Source organism: Fukomys damarensis, unplaced genomic scaffold (assembly GCF_012274545.1).
Source record: "Fukomys damarensis isolate Sample0158 unplaced genomic scaffold, DMR_v1.0_HiC HiC_scaffold_38, whole genome shotgun sequence".
Taxonomy (NCBI): Eukaryota; Metazoa; Chordata; class Mammalia; order Rodentia; family Bathyergidae; genus Fukomys; species Fukomys damarensis.
In genome coordinates, this window is record NW_022900950.1 from 123,877 (window position 1) to 142,443 (window position 18,567).

The 18,567-nt window shown below is 38.8% G+C and overlaps 1 long non-coding RNA gene across 2 annotated transcripts; it reads right to left on the reverse strand.

Annotated features, from left to right (window-relative positions):
• Positions 1-2,009: 2,009 nt before the first annotated feature.
• LOC104858580 lies at positions 2,010-18,561 on the reverse strand. Of its 2 annotated transcripts, XR_004515713.1 has the most exons (4): positions 18,451-18,561; positions 15,104-15,225; positions 14,812-14,925; positions 2,010-2,079 (listed from the first exon to the last, which is right to left on the reverse strand). It is a non-coding gene; the product is annotated as an uncharacterized LOC104858580 (long non-coding RNA). The 2 variants fall into 2 exon arrangements; XR_779172.3 differs by lacking the exon at positions 2,010-2,079 and having other exon boundaries at positions 14,698-14,925.
• Between the last annotated feature and the right edge of the window lie 6 nt (positions 18,562-18,567).

An 18,567-nucleotide genomic window follows, 5' to 3' on the forward strand; every position in this document is an offset into this window, starting at 1 on the left:
GAAGAATCTGAATGAGGACACAACCCATAGTGTCATTCCTCCAAACACTGAAGAAATTGGTACTCAAGAATATTTATAGATTACCTACTGTGTGCCAGGCTCTGTCTCAGGAATTCATCAGTGAACAAAGCAGCCAAAGATTCCTACCTCCAGAAGAGCTCATTTTCCAGTGTCTTCTCTTTATAGTATTAGCTCTAGTAGCTGGGAGTTTTTTTTATTCATCTCTGGATCCTGAGCACCTTGCAGAGTTTGGTACATTCAGAGACCCTTGGTGTACATATGCTGAAATAAATAAGTTAATGACTTGTTTTTCTGTCATAACTCTTACCTGCTTTCCTCTCAATTCAGTTCACTTATGCTTATTTGCACTCTTTTTATCAGAAGATTATTTATTAATTTCTTGTGGGGACACTAAAAGGAGCAATGTCTATGTTATCTACTTCCACAAACAACAGAATCAACCTTGAAAGAATCTTTCTTCAGTCACTTGACTTTATATTCACAGTTTCCTGATTTTTTTTTAATCCAGCCATTGGAACCAAAGATGAAACTTCAAAAAAATGATAAAGATTTTAAAGGAAGAGCCTTTCAAAGGATCAGATTCAGCCCTGGACACAGCCATGTGGAAGGTGAGAATCATACACGATGATGAGTATGAAGTCTCAGAAACTTTCCAAATCATTCTATCAGAACCTGGCATGGTTGCACTGGAGTTTCCTGAAATGGCAACTGTTGAAATTGTGGACCCTGGAGATGGTATGTGATGTGCATTGATGTGTCCTGTTAGTCCACACAGGTTTGTGGATCCATTTCCAGCATGCCCACCTTCCTCAAGCTCTGTGAACCACTGGGCCAGTTCACACCCCACTTAAGATGCAGTGTGAAGTAAATTGCTTCAAGGTAGTAATGTTTCATTGGCTTCCAGCATTTTTTGAAAAGAAATTTAGGTGATTAAAAGAGAGATAATCTGTACTAGGATTCCATTAAGATATGCACAAATCCTCACTGTAAGCTTCCAGTGCATGATAGATGTGAAATAGTCCTGCCACCCCGAAGGCTAATCCACAGAGCTTACTCCAGGCCCAACTGCACACTTCTAGGAGTTTCTACAGCCCATTCTGTAAATCAGGTGTAGATTTAGATAGCCATTGTCCTGCATGTGGCTTCTGGGTATCTTTTGACCTATATGTTTTAGCACATATTCCATGAAGTTCTATTTTATATTTGTACGCCACCTTCTTGAATTCATCAGTGAATTTATGAATTCATTCATGCAGCAAATATCCAGGAAAATTAAACAGGAAGAAAATTCTCCTAATGATAGTATTTGCTGCCTCTTTGGGGCAAAGAAGATTATTCTTCAATGGGGACCTTTAGAATTCACTTTTTAATTTTAATGAGACAGTGATTGAGAGAATTCATGCAGCACATAGAGCTGCAGAATTTACAAACTGGAGGTTTGGCTTTGCACTCCACTGGGCTATAAAAAAAATCCCCGGTATTATCATGTCCCAAACACTAGCATAATAGAATGTCAAAATCAGAGGCTTCCCATGGACAAGTAAGTCTAGGAACTATTACAACCCCCATCACCTTTTGGAAGCAGCATAATTATTATTAGCATATTAAGGATCTTGGAAATTTTTCCTATAAACAAATCTGATTAATTTTGTTTAACACATGCCAACCTGGAACAGTAGTGCTTTTAGTCATTTCCAAGGAATATCCTTTAAATGTTTTGCATTCTAGTTTTATTGGATAGAACATATTTTGATAATTACTATTCTATATGATCTGCACTTGACCAATTCAAAAGAAGTAGGAAACATGGCCGCCATTGTCCAATGAACAAAGCATCAGATCAATATTAATGGTTAATAGTGCTTAGATACAGGAACCAGTTATGAAACCAAATGTAAGATACATGCAAAAATGGTAAAGAAGTCAAGTGATAACCATGGACAAAGCAAGTGAGGGCCACGGAAGCAGCAGGCTTTGAGGTGAGTCTTGAAAAGCAAGTAGTTTTCAAGCTTGAAAAGCAAGCTTTTACAAGGCAGTGTGAGGAGCAGGTCCTCAAAACTGGGAAAATAGAGGACATGAATGAATAACTGAGTCCTGTGGTGCGACTTATATCACACATCATGAGAACTTTAATTTTATTCTAGTTTCTTCCTGGTGCCAACTTATTGAAGTGAATAATGTCAAGATATTAGACCACACTAGAACATAGGATGGAGGAAAGAAAATCATCACTGGTCTTTTCCCCACTGGAACTCAAGACCACTGTTTCCCTAAAGGTTGTTACCAGTATTGTTGAATCTCATGGAGTCAGAAAAGTAAGAAGATAAAATTTTAACATGATGTGGTTGGTTAAGAAGATAAATTTTACATAATTTAACACTGAATTCTAATTTAGTAATAGTTCTGAAAGAAGAAAGGATGGTCTCATACAATACTTCACTTTTTTGCTTGCTTTATCAAAAGGAAGAACCTATCTGGATATCTGCTATTAGAAGGGAAATAACTAATTATTAAAATTAATTATAATTTGATTCTGATATTCTCCCTTTAATATGAAGGATGGTAACAATCTACTTGGAGCTTTTAATTTTTAAACAGATACATTTTAGTTACATTGCACAGGCTTACTGAAAAACCTTGGAAAACATTAAAATCATAAACAATAGTGAGTGTCATTCTATCAGCATAACTAATATTCATATTGACATTTCAGTTAATGTTTTAATGATGTGCATGTGCACCTGTATACAGGTTTATATACCCAGCTTGGTAACAGTTTTGCAGCATTTGAAAACACCAACATAGTACCTTATACAGTGTCTTCTAGATAAATATTAAATAAGTTGTGGAGTAAAGCAGGAAAATATTTCCTTCATTAATAATTTCTTTTGTCTGATCATTAAAAAGATTTCTTTATAAAAATAAACAGTATGTATCTGATCTCTATTAGAAGGCCTTGGGAGGAGAGAACTCTTATGGCAGGACTTGTCTTTCCATTTTTAAGCTTGTCATCCTTTCTAATCTTTCAAATGAGTCTCCTAAATCCAATTCCATGCTTTTATATGATTATTTAATAATACATATTGTTTCCCAGTCCTGTGCTTTTTAATACAGTTAATCATGTTGAAAAATTTACCATCCAAAATCATGTACATTTTCTTCTCAGGTGTGTTAAAATATTACCAACCAAATATAAATCTTGCTGAAATGTCTTCTGCCGTATTTTTTTCAGAGTCAGCAGTTTATATTCCAGAAGCAGAGCACAAAATAGAAGAAGACGTTGGGGAGCTTTTCATTCCTGTAAGATGGTCTGGAGATCCAAGCCAGGAACTAACAGTCATTTGCTCAATGCATCAAGGTATGTGGCTCTGGGTCCTTGGAGGCAGGTCCTTGATGAGTCAGATGACACCAGGGCAAGGCTGAGAGTAGTGAGCAGTGAGAAAGCCCAGGGCAGGGCTTGGCCACCTAGGCCAATCATGGTTTCCTTCCTTCTCCAGCAACTCAACTGCTCTGAACCAGACTTCTCAACCAGAGATACATTCTCACTCAAAACTGGGACAAAAGCATCTACTGTGACAACCTTAAAAAGTTTTGTGAGATTTAAATAAGACATTGTATATGGAAATAGTTTATATATGCTAGTGGAAAATATAAATGAGGCATTATTTTTGTGGGTCTTCATTGGTTTAGGACAACAGTATAAAGTAGTCCATATATACTTTTCGGTCTCTCATTTTATCCTTCCCATCTTATAACTTCAAATGTCCCCAGTCCTGAGACCAGTTATGCTCATACCCCCACATGAGATCCCATTCTGACTTCTCTTTTTGGTACAGTCAAAATATAGCTGTCCTGCACCATATTTCCTAAGGTCATGTTCTCTACCTTATTAGCAATTATACAATAAACAAAAACTGCAGAAATAAAAAAGATCACCTAAATGAATACACACAAGAAGGCTATGTATTCAGATCTTGCTAGAAGCAAAGGAGTTAGTCACCATGGCTTACATTCAGTAGAGACTCAAGGGCAGGCAAAAGAGTGGGAAGACTTCAGAGTGGAAATAAGAGAAGGTATCAGGTATACCCTGATTGGAGGCTGTTGGCTTAGGGAGGCTGAGGGTGAGTTAGGAAGAAGCAGGGTATCCTATGTGGTTGGTTAAGGAGAGCATCTCTGGCTTTCTGCAGTTGGTCCTAGTTACAGGTATGGGTAGAAGTTAGGAAAGTTGACAGTTATTAAGTCCCGACCATTTAGTGTTGATTGGTAGCAGAGCTTGGGGCTTGGCCTGCTGGACTTCTTTCTGAAAAATGTGGGCCGGGACTCTGTTTTTATATATGGTCTGGGCCCTGTCCTTTTGTATATTTCATTTTAAAACTTATGCTTCTGCTTGTCATGTATCAGTAATGGAGAATTAATTCTACCAGTTCTTTCTCCCCCAAATAACTTTTTTTTAACACAAAGCCCCCAGGTCATTGTCTAATGAGAGCACCAATCAGGGACATTTTGACCAGGTAGCAAGTGCAGATGGAAATTGCAGTGATGGGAACATGAGGTCCCCATGAAAGCACAGCATGAATTTCATCACGTCCTGCATCTATCTGTGACAGCATTTAATACTGATGAATTATTAATAGCATACAAGCATGCATAAGATTTCCATTCAAATGTCAATACTGAAAATGCTCATATTTTTATGAAAATATGTAATTGTTAAACATTTATTTTAACAAGACTTCTTAAGAGGTTTTAAGTAATCAAATTGAACTTTTGTCCTCTGAGACATTTAAGTATTCATGGAGATGAGGAAAAATACTACAATGGTACATGATATGAAATACAATTTTTACACCCCTACAGTTTCACAAAGTGATGTCCATGAGTCAGGATGCTACCATGTATATGGCGTTTTAGTGTCCAGGAAGGGACCCCGACCCAGTTAAAAACTTTTTTCCTGCTTTTTGTTCCACTGAGAGTATGAAAATAGACTTTTGCATAGGAATTCTGGGTCAAGTCTTAGGTGCTACTTTTCATTTCTGAACACCTTATGGAAATTTGATCTTAGAGGAACCCTACGAGAAGCTCTCCCAAAGGAAAGAGGTAGCCTCTTTACCAGCTGACTCCTAGCAGGACACTCCACACTTCCTGGTTCATTTCCAGGGATAGAGAGATAGGCAGTCCCTTAGCATACCCTTCCAGCATAGCACTTATAAATGATTTACCATATTGGACCATTTATTCCCTCATTTCTCCAGTCATGTCCGGGAGACCCAGAACAAGAGCACAAGACTCATCTGAACATCCTTAGCCACTCTCCCAGCTCCCAGGAACTAACCCAGTGTAAGACTCTATAGAGCCCTAGGGTACGTGTGGAGAAGCTGGTGAAGAACAGAGACCTCACTGACCACCTCATCTCATCTCATTTTCCTCCCTGCTGGAGAGATTTATTGGCTCATGGTTTCAAAGGATTCGGTTCATGTTGGGATGTCCCCAGTGTAGAAATATCATAATGAAAAGGCATAGAACAGCAAAGTGGCTCAGTTCGTGGAAAGCAGAGTGAGGGAACAGCACCACAGATGAAGAGGCCTGGGACTTCAGGTTACCAAAGTCACACCTCCACGACCCTTCCAAACACAGCCAGAGTGTGCTTCACTCCAAGCCAGTCAACTTTACAGTACAGCTTAACTGTCACAAGAAGCATGGTAAGAAATATTCTTATTTTCCAAAAATTGCTATCTATCCAGGCATACATGTAAGCCCAGAACTGTGGGAGGATGAGTTGGGAAGACTACAAATCTAATTCCATCCTGGGAAACCTAGTAATTTAGTGAGACCCTGTCTCAAAATTTTAAAAAAGGGTGCTGAGGATGTTGTTCCGTGTGCTATGTGTGGTAATCACACACCAAAAATGCTAATATTCTGAATTATCTTATAGTTTTTCTTTTACCTAAATCTGGTCTGCCTAAATCATTTAAATTACTGTGACTTCTTTTTGCTCTTTTAGCTCCAAACCTATGCATTTTTTAATACTTTAGAAATGTATAGAAACCCATAAAGTCCATTCCTAAGTATATAGTACAGAGCAATAACATTGCATGCCCACTCAAACATGAATCTAGCATAGTAATTAAAGTATTATTTAGAATAATTAAGAACTAGAAAGACCCAGGTATCAACTGGTAAATGATTGAATAAACTGTGGTATAGCCACACAATGAGGACGAAAGGGAACAAAGTTATATTGCATGGATGAATCTCAAAATCATTGTGCTCAGTGAAAGAATCCAGATCTTAAAGGTATGTTTCCACTTCAATGAAATTCTCATAAAGGCAAATAAATATATGGTGATGAAAAGCAGATCTGTGATTTCTAGGGGCTGAAAGAGTGGGAATGAGATGGATTGTAAGGGATACAAGTCAACATTTGTGGCTGGATTTTTTTTCTATGTTATGATGGTTTGTGGTTACATAATTATTTGTATTTGTCAAAAGTCATCAAATTGTGATGATTATTTTTTTCAGCTTTAATTGAGTTTATTGGTACATTTTAGGGATACAGTACAGTTACATTCATTGTTGGGATCTTGTACCTCTACATGACAAGTCTTGATTCTCATTTTTTCCCCTTACCCCTGCCCTCCCTTCACCCAATTGTGATGATTCTTAATGTAATAAAATTATTATTAAAAAGTTTCACGTGCACAGAATCTAAACCTAAATCCTCCAGTCAATCCTGCACTCCTTATACAATACCCAAGCCATTTTGTGGCTGTTTTAGGAAGTTGTACAAGGAACTCTAATCAGAGTATAAGGAAAAGGTTACATATACACTGCTCGTGGCTATGTCACTGTGGGCAAAACAGGGAAAGGAACAATTCTATCTACACCATTATGATGCTACAGATTTTCTAGTCTTAATTTTTCTGCCCCTCCGCTTTCCCATCTATAACATGAAGGATTTGGGCTAAGCAAGCCCTAACAGCCTATTTTCTTCACTTAGCCTCTAATAAAAACAAACCTTATTCAGTATACTCTAAGGTCACCAAATCTGGATCATGTCAAAATACAAGAAGATTTTAAAAGCCTTTCTTATATGGTGGGCCTTAAATGTGCTGCCCAGCACTATTGGAAGATGGTGGAAACTTTAAGCACTGTAAGGTCCAGTTGGAAGAACAAGATCACTGGACACAAGTCTTTGAAGAATGTAATTTGTCCCTGGCTTTTCCTTCTCTCCCTGCTTCCTGGTTGCCTTGAGTTAAGAGGCTTGCTTTCACCATGATGTTTCTGCTTTGCCACAGGCCTAAAAGCAATGGAGCCCACCAGCCCTAGAGGAGACTCCTAAAGCTGTGGGCCAAAATAAAACTTTCCCCCTTTAAGTTGTTTATCCTTAGTATTTTGTCCCATAAAAAAAAGCTAACTAATACAGCCTGTTAATAGTACTGTTTGTAACTGGGAAAAATAAATGTTCCTTATAATTCAGACAACTACTATCTAAAAATAGTTTAAAGAACTGATGGGGAATTCTCATTTAGAATTCTAGGTTCTGCCACAGGCGCCATTCCTTCCATAGTGGCATCTGACTATGTCTCACTACCAGCAGACCACAGCAGCATCCTGCACTTTGACAGGGATGAAACTGAGAAGACCTGCCAGGTCCTCATCATCGATGATTCTTTTGATGAAGAGGAGGAATCCTTTCATGTTTCCCTGAGCCTACCAGTGGGAGGACAGCTGGGAGCCAAATTCCCCACCACCCAGGTGATTATCCTGGCTGATCATGAGGATGGTAAGTTCATTTCCTGCTTCTTCACTCTTGGCATTAGCTGCCTTCTTCTATTCGTACTTTCCTCCAGCTGGAGAAAAGCAAATTCAGCTCTATTATCTTTTAAAGGAATATCTGATGCTCTCCTTTTTCCATATGTGTAAGGAACTTTTCAAAAAGAAAGATATCACCAAAACCAAGGTCAAAATATAAATGTAAGAAGATTAAAATGCTTGTGTATGACTTATTTTTGAAGGAAGGAAGGAAGGAAGGAAAGAAGGAAGGAAGGGAAGAGCAAGCACAAAGAGGTTACATAAGACTTGGAAAGAAGCCAAGAAAAGGATCTGAGTCAAGTTTCCAAATTCCCAGTCAGGACTACCACACCTTAGCAGCACAGGGATTCTCTCTGACAACAGTCAGTGCATGCTTCTTCATCTGGCAGAGGTTGAGCCAGGCATGGTGGCACATGCCTGCAATCTCAGCCCTCATGAGGCTAAGGCAGGAAGACTACAGGTTCAAAGCCAGCCTAGGGTACACAGCAATATCCTGTCTCAAACAAAAAAAGAGTGTTTCCAATAGCACAGGATGCAAAGGAGATCCATGTGGAAACATCTGGACCTCTCTTCCTAAGGGACCTTTTCAGTTGGAAAGCTCAACTGAAATTGAGCTGGAGAAGAAAACGGCTCATTTTTTCTCAACACACACCCTTCCCTCACAGGTACCATAAGAAGTATCAAGCACAGTATTATTATCTTAGGGTGGCATTGCCCTTTCTATAAAGATTTTTGAAAGAAAATAGTAATAAAGACAAGAGAAGGATCAGACTATTATATTACTAGTTTCAAATTGGATTGATAACTTCATCTCTCAACTACGCTTCTGTTAGGCGCAAGCTATGAGTTGCTGAGATAAACAGAGGGAGCTGAGTTTGAGCAGTGTATGTGCTCTCCAGCGCATGGGGTAAATTTAACAGGTACTATAATGTTTTGTTTGAAATTGTGTCTTTAAAACAACCATAGAACAGGGAAAAATATGAGTGAGATCAAAAGTGATTTTTCATTTGTTTGATTATTTTTGGCCTCCTGAATGGCTTTGCTTGGTGTTATGGTACCTATATCCTATGGACCGGACCTCAGAAATACGTAGTGGACCAGTTTTGCTCCATTAAAAAAAAAGACATTTTTCAAAGTTTAAATTCAAAAGTTTCGTATTTTCTTCCTTGTGTACTCTTCAAAAAAATCTCCATTAGATTTAAGATAGCAATTTTTTTTTTCGTAGAAGGGGAAGGGAAAATGAATGAAGTAAAATTTGAAAAAGAATAGGAAGATGAAATGGAGGAGAGAAAAATGAAATACATAATCCAATTAAAAATAAAACGCATTAATCAAATTAGGTAACAGTAACAGGAAAGAAAGAACAGAAAAATAACAATAAGGAAAAAGAATTTTTAAAAAGAGCAAAAGAGTAGGAAATAAAAAAAGAAAAGAGAGATGAGTCCCCAAAAATTCCTCCTTGTGTCTGAGTGAGTAGTTTCCTTCCAAGGCATGCAGTATTAAAATCCACCAGATATGGAGGAAGGATAGTGAGTAACACCTACTGCTTATTTTGTTTCCATACCCACTATTTTTGTGTGTTTTCTGAGTCATGTCCTGCCTTTCCTGTTAAGCAGGATCAACCAGTGGTGGTTTGGTCGCATCGTTAGGGATATATTCACTCCAGCAGCTCTACATGTTTATTCCCCTCTTTACCCTCTGAATCACTGCTGTCTCCACCTAGGAGTGGGCTTGTGCGGTGCCCTCCTTGCTCCAGAGAGGCCGCTCTATTCATACGCCCTGGATGTGGGAACCATCCCAGCCAAAGAATATCCTTGATCATCTTGGTATATGAGGAGAGCAAAGAGACCACCAACCTCTGAGCTAGACATAGGCAGCAAGGGGAATGGTGTAGAAGAACAAGCAGTCCGCTCGACTTAATGCCAATTATTTCAGAGCCAGCTCCCTCAGAAAACCACATTCAACCTGCCACATCACAGAAGGTAGGGTCACCATGTCCTTCCCAGCCTGAGCTCACAACTGCTTAAACTTCTCAGGACGGGGCTGACTAGCCTGGGCCCTCTCTGTGACTCTCTTGTGGTCATCTCCCACCGAGTCACTGTGGCAGGGGGACCCCAGAAACCCTGAAGTATAGTTGTTCTGTGGCTTCTGATTCCTTGAAAGCTTAGTACTAAACAGTTAACTCCTTCCCAAAGTGGCTCATGATTAACCTTGCTCAAATACGGATTTCTTCTCCAGTTCTACCATGCTTTGCAGGAGTCTCTTTGAGAGTAAAGTCCTATATAGTATTTTCAGTTTGCAATAACCAGGGGCTTTCCTTAGGGCCAGCGCTGCCAGTGCATTGTTTCACCCTGTGCCTGCCTATAATCTCCAGACTTACATTATATCTGGGGAGACGAGTTCCCCTCCCAGGGGGCAAGGATTAGTGTTTCAGATGCTTCATTCTTTCCTCTTCATTGTATTCAGTTTCTCAAGTTTCTCTGTGACTTTCAGTTTTGTGGTTGGCTCTTTCTTATTTCTTGGGGCTCTTCTTCCTTCTCTCTTTGCTACATTATTGTTTCGAGGTGTCTCAATTCAAGGTATTGCAGAGGTTGTGATATGCTGCCAGCTTTTACTACATACTTCATACTCTATAGAACCTAGTAAATATCTGACATCCGCTTAGGCTGGTTAAAAAATAATAATTTTTCATAAGTATTCATAATTTATTATAACTTGCTACATTAAAATCATAAATTCTAGGCACTCGGTGCCTGTTATTTGCCACAAACTGTGCTGGCAACATTACCAGATTGTCTGTAATGTTCATGATGACCTGGTAACATAGCTAGACTTTTATAGTTGCTGAAACAGAGTCTCCATAAAGTCAATCCATTTGTACAAATAAATGATGGGCCAAGATTTGAACCAAATTGCATGAGGTACAAAACATCTTCCCATTACTCTCCTGCTTTGGCAAGGTTTGCCATAAGCCCATTTTGTTTTTTAGTTAATGCCATTGTGTGATGAGCTTTAAAAATTAATCTCAAACTTATAGAAAGCAGCAAGTGCACTGAAACACTTTTTCCTCTGCCATCAAGAGTAAATTTGGAACCATTACTCTGAAAACTTAGAGTAGTACCTACCAAAAATTCAGAATACCCAATACAAGCATAAGATTGGTGAATTCACTTCATGCATTTCAACAATCTATTCCTAAGCCTTTGTTTAAGTTCCACCAGTTGCACTCAAATCACTCTGCATAACAAAAGAATCCAGTCCAGAATCGTGTAAGGTAGTTGTTGTGTCTGCTTTCATTCCCAACAATCTAGACCAGTTCCTTTTCCTTTCTTGGTTTTTCACCTTGATGTTTTCAAAGGTAGTAATCTGTGTTCTGTAGCATATAGAATGTTCCTCCAATGTGGGTTCGTCCACTGGTTTCCTTATTATTAGATTCAGCTTATATATTTCAACAGGACTATCAGAGATAACTCTGTTCCCACTACATCCTATCAAATGGCAATTCTTTTTATGCCATTACAGTACCAGTGGTACCTCTGACCACTTGGATAAGGTGATATCTGCCCATTACAAAATTACTCCTTTTTTCTTTTGCAATTCCTAAAAACTTTTATGGAGAAGTATTCTGAGAAAATGTAAATATCTGTTCCTTTAATTATTTCTACATTTATATCCCTTGTCAGTTTCTGTTTTCTTCCCTGGGTTTATCATTGTTGCTATCATCACATTTGATGGCTTTTCAAATAATTAGTGAAGAGATTTTATGATCAGATTTGTCAACTTACAAAAGTGATGAATAAGCCAGAGAATGGCAGAAACATCATGGCTGGATAAAACTGAGCAGCATATCTTAATATTAAACCAGAAGCCCGGCACATATGAATAAGTGACACCTACCTGAAGTCAAGTTTGTGAGTTATCCTCATGATTAATAATAAAACAAGTCCTTCTGTTTCAAATTGAAGTGGCCTTGAGCAAGCCAATCCACGGGGTCTGTGTGGACATGAGGGGAAAGAGATGGGCCTGCTTTCATAAGGTGGCTATGGACATGGGACGAGCAACAACTTAGCCTTTGGTAGAATAAGGAAATACCCACTTTCTGAGGATTGAGACCCCAAAATACATGACACTGAGAGTTCTGAGTACAAAAGAGAATGCTGCAGAGTTGGTGAGATCTTCCCACTTTTCTCTGGAAAAATAAATTTACAGCAGTGAATCCTAGTCTCATGAGTGTATTCTCACTCCCTGCCAGCTGGAAGAGATTACATTGGCATCAGCCAAATTCTGGACTTTGCCCCAGGAATGAACATGCAGATGTTCCGAGTGATGATCCTTGAAGATCAGGGACATCCCACCGTGGAGGGCCCAGAGAGGTTTGAATTACTTGTCCAGGTGCCTCGAGGTGCAGTGCTTGGAGAATCAAGTAGAATGACTGGACCGTGATTATCAAGGAGAGTACCACTGACTTGAAAGGAGAGTGCTTTCAGTTCCTTGGAGTGAAAGATTTAAGAGAGAAAAGAGCAGCCAAAATGTGGCTCCTAACTCTACCATTTCTGGAGCTCAGCAACTCTAGGAAGGTAATGAAAGTGTTACATTCTGCTGATATGTGCCAACATCATCAGTGACTGCATGGATATAGAGATTCACATGTGTGCAATGACAAGGACTGAGCCTATAAAAAATGAAACCATGCTCCTATCATCCTTTTTCTATTTTCTTTTGCTTTGTTTCTAAGACCAGTGAAACCTGCTGTCATCAATTCAACCAATCACTGAAAATAAAAGTAATGGCTTTCTCTTCACTGATTCACGCTAGACACAAAGCTCCTTACTGCAAACATGAGCACACAGACAGGCACTGATTCTGTTTTGGTTTTTTGGGTCATTTAGTGAGACTTCCCTTACCTAAATTTGCAGAAATCCCATGCTCCATTTTGCAAATTTTTCAATTTCCTTCAACAAGCTTTTTGTCCCTTTTTTGTTGCTGCATCCTTTTGTAAAAAGCATAATAAACACTAAAGGGATAAAATGCAAGTCGCAGAAAGAAAAGTTGAAGATGTTCATAGTTCCCAATGTGCTCAGTTAGTTCTTATTTTTAACACACAATGTTTGTACCTATTCATATTACATAAATATCACTAATATCACATAAATCAAAGCTTATCAATTATGCAACACTTCTCTGGGGCCCATCATTTTCTTTAAGCTATGTCTTGTGCATGACTTTTTAAAAATCTGTGTTTCAGGTATGACTTAACATATTCTCAAACCAACATGGTCCTTAACAGGAAATCAATACAAGAATTCTCGCTCAAAAATACTAAGGATGGGATAAGAAGACTCTTGACTGTGAGGTGACCTGCATAGTTAGGTTGGGAAGTCCTTATCTTCTACCAGCCAGTGCTTTGCTTCACTGCTAGATTTCAGTTTTCCTGGTCAGAGAAAATATTTTTCCAAGCTACCACATAACTCTTAACCTTGCTTATCATTCCTCTGTGAAGTGAGAAAGCTGGGCTCAATTTCGAAGATCCCTTCCAGTTCTGATTCCTAAATGAGACCATATCCACATATTCATCTTGCAAGGTGCCCCACTGCCAGGGCCAAAAACACCTCTTAAGCTCAGTTAAATTCAACAAACCTTTATTGGGCTTTTTCTATGGGTCAGAAAAATGCAGATCCAAAGAAATGTGTGAAAAGAGTATACATGAGTCAGGGTAACTCTCAGCTCTACCCAACGATCTGCCTAGACACCAGGCTGTTGTGAGCCTCCTTCTGAATACATGTGTCCTCGGGACAGTCACATCTTTAGCTGCATGGGAGAAGCCACAGATTATTTTGTTTTGAATCTGGTGATCTCACTCAGTGTTTTGCAAAAAGCTACACTCTCTTTCATTGTATTTTTGCTAAAAGGGGCTATATTCAGATGAACAAGATATTTAGACATTCACCTTGTTTTTCAGAGAACATTGCCAACAGTGCTTTCTATTAAGTCAGTCTGTTCCATCCCCTCCCTGGTAATGATTGCTGAAGAAGAAAAACAATGTTTTCTAGCTTCTAGATTAAGACCTAATGTATTCTAACCATAACCCTGTAGGGTATTCTGTAGTTGGATAATGAAATTGATCCAATGGTCTGAAAAAGTAAAAACTTCCTGATTTCCTACCAAGAATAGAATGGCACACTTCAGAAAACTGGGTTCATTTGTCATTCCTCTTTTGCTGACATTTTTATAGCAAATTAAAAATGTTGGGCCGGGGGCGGGGGGGATTTAGCTCAGCAGTTCAGTGGCCTGCCTTGTAAGTGCAAGGACCCAAGTGCAATCCCCAGTACACCCCCCAAAAAATGTTAATGCTGTAGCTTTCTATGAGTTTGAAAGCATGTCAGAGATGCACACGATGTCCGGTGATGTTGCTCCTACAGAGGAAACTCTAAATGGAAAGGTGTTGGTTGTTTTATTCCTGTACTGAGGGTACTATTTAAAGTGTCCATTTTTGGGATGAATGAAAATGACAAGCAGCTAAGGGCAGACATTTACCTGAGCAAAGACACCAGCTGTAGTTCATCAGTACTCTGTTCCTCTGCTCAAAACTCACCTCACATGAGAAGCCTCCAAATCCTGATGTCTCCTTGACTGGCTGCCAGGTAAGGATTCTAAACCTTGTTTGACACTGCAGCACCAGAATGTTGCTACTCCTTATCTTATTTATAACAATGATTACCAGCAACCTAAATGCCTCATTTTCAGGAAATTTTCTCTCCCTTAATAAAAGAGTATGAATTCTAGGTTGTCAGTGATCACATAGCTATTGCAGTCCTAAACACAAATTCCTGGAGAAGCTAATAAATTTCTGTTAGAGTAATTAGATTATGAGTCATTTTCTTCCAATTTATTCTATGCTTGTGTTGTTAGATACATGTGCTTAATAGCACATGATTGCAGTTAATGAAATTAAGGAAATGAATTAGGTCATAGTGGTACCATTCTGCTATATTATCCACAGCTGTCACAGTGTCTCATCAGGTCCCTTCAGGAATGTCACTCTTGACTTTAGTAAAATGAAGAGGTGTAATTATATCACCAAAAGTATGTACACTAGAAGAGAAAATAAAAGAAATGGTAAGTGGAGCTCAGAAAGGTGGTAGATGTATTTAGTAGGTGTGTTTCTAAGTATGATGAGGGTACAAAAGAAAAAAACAATAGAATCTGGCAGGTACTTTTTGCTTAATAACAATTTCCAAAGATTTCAAGTCTGGAAAGCTGTGAATTTTACCTGATGGGGAAAAGCATCATTGCAAATGTGACTAAGAATCAAGATGTACATAGCCTTGGGTGCCTTCCTTGCCCATAGCAATGGTGCAAGTTCTGTCAGCAAACCATACATTGTCCATTTCTCTGCAGAAGAGCACAGGTAGAACAAATTAGGTGTTTGAGGAGGAAGGACAGGGCTGCTGAAAGCTGCTAACAGTCTTCAGTGTAGGGCTATAGTCACTCCCCAAACTTATTTGCTGTAGAAAAAATTGATCTCACCTCTTTGACATGTTAGACATGATGTCTAAAAAATTTTAATATGCATTTGTCCTTTATTCTGGAGACTATATATGGAGCAAAGGTGATGCAAGGGTATTTACTAGTATGGCTCATGTTAGCAAAGATAAGCAGCAACCAGATATCACCAACAGAAGGCTGACTATACACATCATGACACATGTGTACAGTGAAACACCAGGTTGACATGAAGCAGTGGAATTTGTACCAATGTAGATAATTTCCACAAGGGGTGTGGTCCAGTGGTAGAGTGGTACCTATCATGCACAAATCCCTGAGTTCATGTGAACAAGTCTGATGTAAAAGGAAAAGTAACAGATGAGATTAAAAAAAAAAAACTGGGTAGAAGTTCTGAACAATCACTTCTAGGTCCTAGAATAGGATTTCTATTTTCTCTTCTCTTCCATGATGTTGGTGGGGATTTTGAAAAATATTCGATTACTCATACTAGAAAAAATGCTTCCTTCTATTTCAACATGGTGAGTCATATATTAACAATCCTACTTTCTGATTATGGACCTAATGTAAATGGCTGAATCAAACCAGTTCTACTATTTAATGGCAAAACTATGAATCAAATTGAAGTATCTTATTCCTGGAACCGAGGCCTATAAAAATATAAAAATTCCCAGAGCATCACTGGTTCTCATGATGAAGGTAGTCCATTAATCTAGCTGAAGTTGGAAGTCAAAATCAAAGAAGGCAGAGGGCAAGTAAGATCACTGAGGATAGCACATTCTCTAATTTAATACTTTGTACCAGATCACAAACAATGGTGCATTCTAACACAGGGGTCAAAACACTATCACAAAGGATTCAGAGAACAAAAATTATTGAGGATGGCATCTTTTTTAAAAGTCTAACTGAATCTCACTCTGTGTTTTCTAGAAACAGGTCATGGTTTATAAATTGAAACTGTGCACTCAAAAAGACAGAAAAATAATTGTGCTTGAGAGAACAGTCATTCCACATAGAAATACAGGACATCTGATGAGAATAATTTTAGGTAAACAAAGAATAGTTATTAGTATAAATGGAATCTGAAGTTCAATTAGAACTGGGTATATTTTCTGTATTTTTCTGGCATCTCTAGTCATTCTATATTGTTTTTCTTGAATGAAATTGTTGATGAATAGACAGCAAAGAAACAAGAAGCTCTGTTTAGCATACCACTGAGTTATTATTTTATGAAATGTTCAATTGACACCATCAAATTCACATTAGCAGATTGTGATTCCTGGAAAACACCTATGTCTATGCTGTCAGCTGTAGCTTTTAATGAATCACCCAGCTCTGTTTCTGAGGATGATTATAGGAAACAGTGAAATTTATGTTCAACTGAAATTCACGGGTGATCAAGGATCTAGGAATGCTGAAAGCTTCATTATGTGCCGTGACTGCCACTGAATGCAGAACATTTCTTCTGGAACTAGGACAGTGAAGCATGTGTGAATGTCAAATGACAACAATTAAATAATGCAGAAATAATTGCATCAGTGGTGCGACTGCTGCCGCAGAAAGAAAAATTGATGGCTCTAAATTTAATTTAAATTTTTAAAAATTCCACATGCCTCTGTAGAACTATTCTGTTTTGTGTATTTCCTGAATTACATACAGCCTTAATTTTACACTTAGAAAGCATAACAGTGATATGAGCTTCTAGCTTTAAAATAGCAAACTGATGTAAAGTTAAAATGCATACAATAAATTTCTGCCATGATAATGAATGTAAATACACTGGGATTCTTAGTCTGGCATTTTGATAATTTTCCAATATCCAAGTGCTTTTTATTGGAAAGGTCTCTAGTTAATGCCTCCAACTATAAAGCAAAAATGGAATACTAGTTCATGAAGGGCCACTGCATGCCCAAACTTTCTTGGGTTACATTCTTTACACTGACATATCTCAGCATTTTATAAGTACTAAAATTGAGGGCTTGCTTAAATATTTAGGGCTACTCTTAAATATTTCAGACTCTCATTTTCCAATGTGGGCCCTACATAAACTGTTCTCTGAAGAATACACATATATAGGGTTGGGAATTTAGCTCAGTGGCACCACACCTGCCTAGCAAATGCAAGGTCCTGATTTCAATCTCTGATATGGGGGGGAGATACACACATACAGGGCACATGAAATGTTCAGCCTACAGCCAATATCAACTATACCCCAAATGAAAGATCTTTTAATGTCTCAGATGATCTGAATTTTACAGTGAGCACTGTAATCTTGAGAATTGGGATTTTAACCATGTAATTTTGAGAGAAAAGGTAGTGGGAGAAGAAATGTAACAACTCTTTCAATTTATTTTCTAATAAATTGTAGTTTCGGCATGCTCAGACAGTGAAGTGTGCTCCTCTATGGACAGTTAAAAACTACCACCAAACCATCCAAGCTATGAAAAGGGAACAGCAACAACAAAAAAGAGATATTTATGCTTATTAGACAATAGATATTTATACTTTTACCTGTTAATAATCTACTTACAGAACATATCTAACACATTTAAAAAATCAGCCTAACTCCCTTCCTCCCCATTCTCTGCGCTCTAAGTGACCCAGAGCAGAAGGGTGGGGTGTGCAGGCATGGACAGACTGGGACGGAGGCCTTGGAGCATCAGGTGACCTTGAAAACTGCTGAGCCACAACAGTCCGTAATTCCAGACCTACGTGAATCTAGTAACTCGTCCCGGGCCCGCAAAAAAGCGCTGTCTGTGAAAAAACGACTTTCCTTCCAAGGTAGTTCCCCCTGACGGCTCCAGACTTAGGATTTTGAGGGAAGAAGGCAAAATGGAGAAAGAGCATTCGGAAAGGAGGTGCAGGTACTTAGGAGTGAAGATTCGACCTGTTAGCCACCTACTTTGTAAAGAAAAGAAAGTGACTAAGTTGACCCCAACTCTGAATATTCCTTAGAAGAAAAAAACTAATTAAAAACTCTCCAATCTAAAACTCTCAGCAACTCATCTGCCAGAGAGTAAAAGAGACAAAATTCACACAGTCCGTGTTCAGGGACTCAGCAGGTGTGACTGGGGTGCGCCCCGAGGAAAGCCGGAACTAGGGAACCCAAAGTACCTGGTTTTGCCTCCAAACCGCAAGACCGCAAACGTGGGACTCTAGCTTCCGAGGGCCGGAGGTCCCGGAGTCCCAGCGGCTCGGGTGAGGTCGCTGTCGGGAGCCCCTGCGCCCTCC